The sequence below is a fragment of the Theropithecus gelada genome, unplaced genomic scaffold (genome assembly GCF_003255815.1).
Source record: "Theropithecus gelada isolate Dixy unplaced genomic scaffold, Tgel_1.0 HiC_scaffold_7944, whole genome shotgun sequence".
Lineage (NCBI taxonomy): Eukaryota > Metazoa > Chordata > Mammalia > Primates > Cercopithecidae > Theropithecus > Theropithecus gelada.
This window is the reverse complement of record NW_020264675.1, coordinates 1-1919: the sequence shown is the minus strand read 5'-3', so window position 1 is coordinate 1919 and position 1919 is coordinate 1. Positions and strand designations below refer to the sequence as shown.

General features: G+C 45.5%; 1 long non-coding RNA gene across 1 annotated transcript; it reads left to right on the top strand.

The window, feature by feature from the left end:
- The first annotated feature begins 843 nt into the window (after window positions 1-843).
- Window positions 844-1835, top strand: LOC112618019. Its single transcript, XR_003118001.1, has 2 exons — window positions 844-939; window positions 1357-1835. It is a non-coding gene; the product is annotated as an uncharacterized LOC112618019 (long non-coding RNA).
- Window positions 1836-1919: the final 84 nt, after the last annotated feature.

Genomic DNA, 1919 nt, shown 5'->3' with positions numbered 1-1919 from the left:
CTAACTGCCAACGTGAGTTCAGACGCTTCAGACTATTTGGCACCCAGGTCTATGGTGAGGTGTGACATATGGGATGTAAGGTTTGATGCCTGCTCCGACTCCAGTCTTGCTAACACACGCTAAACATTTGGCAAATCATGACCCTACCTTGGGGAAAAGGGCATTCTGGGAGAGCTTCTTCAAGGCAGGCTGGCTTCAATGCAGTCCAGGGCATGACTGAGATAGGCTTACATGGTGAGGAATTGGAGGATAACTGGGTACCCTCCGGGCCAGGTGTGGGATATAATCTCCTGGTGTGCCAGTTGCTAAGACCCTTGGTAAAATGCAGTATTAGGGTGGGAGTTACCCGATCTTCCAGGTGTTGTGTGTCTCAATTTCACTTGGCTAGGAAAAGGAATTCCCTTCCCCCTTGCACTTCCAGGTGAGGTGATGCCTCGCCCTGGTTCAGCTCTCGCTGGTTGGGCTGCACCCCCAGACCAGCATCAACTGTCCGACACGCCCCAGGGAGATGAACCCAGTACCTCAGTTGAAAATGCAGAAATCACCCGTCTTCTGTGTCGCTCACGCTGGGAGCTAGAGGCTGGAGCTGTTCCTATTCCGCCATCTTGGGTGCCCCCCCCCGCCATAGCCCTTTTTGGTATGTCTAAGGGAATTATTCAATGCAGAGACTGGATTGTCTTCTTGGGCCCCACTGATTCTCCTCCCTTCCAGGTTTGTCTGTGCTGAGATGTCCACTTCTAGGATTACAGCCTAACTTGCAGTCACATAGTTCTTAATCTTTGCCTTTTCATTCTGCTAATGATTGTGCAATATGTTGCTTTCTATGCCTTTCTGTACTCAGCCGAGTTCCCAGTTTTAAAGGAGAAGTACAAGAAGACCCCTAATGGTTAGCAAGATATATAGAACACAGAGGACCTAGCAGCGCACTTTTCCAGTCAGGTGAGCTGGAGCTGAAATCTCATCTTTCCCACTGATTATGTGATCTTGGGTCAGATTGATTTACTACTTTATTTTTTCATTTATTTGTCTTCATTGTGACTGGGCCTTTCTGTGCTGCAGGTTAGTCTTGAACCCCTGGCCTCAAACTGTCCTCTTGCTTCATCCTCCCAAAGTGCTGGGGTTATAGGACTGAGCCACTGTGACTCGCCCAATTTGCAATTTTTAATGGAGGGTGAGGGAGTCATAAGAACAACAAAGATGGTAAAGGGAATTTGAGGAGAAAACAAATAAAATAACAAGATGAAAATAAAAACTGCCTGAGTTCTTTTTACTGACTCCCTCATAAAAAGGTGATTTTCAGATCGAATGTTTTTGCAGACATTGCCTTTCCTTCCTTACAGTGCTTATTTTTTTCAGCTCCAGGTTGAAGCTCAAAGGCCTAAAGTTTTGCAAACATCTCATGAAGAGGAAGATTTTTGAGACTGTGCCAGCCTATTACATAAAGGAAACATAACCGAGAATTTTGTCTAAAGGTTTTTATTTGAAACAAAGCAAGAGCTTCTTTTCCCCACTCCAAATTAAAACACAGCGCAACAGCGGCCACATTTATTTGGCAGGACAGTTCCAACATGTGAACATCCTCCACCTCACTGCGATTGGGGCGACTTGACTCATAAGCAGCTGTTCTTACACAAAATATTAACGTGAACTACGTGTCACACAAAAGGCAGCGGTCTTGATTGTGGATGTGGGCCAGCATGTTCTATGAATGCTGAAAGGTGGGAGGAGCCCAAATAAAAGCCACTCTTTAAAAAAACCAAATAATTCAAAGTAGAATTTTCTATCCCCACTCCCTCCCCACTCCCACCTTCTCCAATAATAGAAAGTAGCATCCAGATCTGGTTTGTATCCCGACCACTCACAAAGTGTTGTCCCATAGCACTTGCATCATCAGGGTTATGGATAATCACAGTTCATTT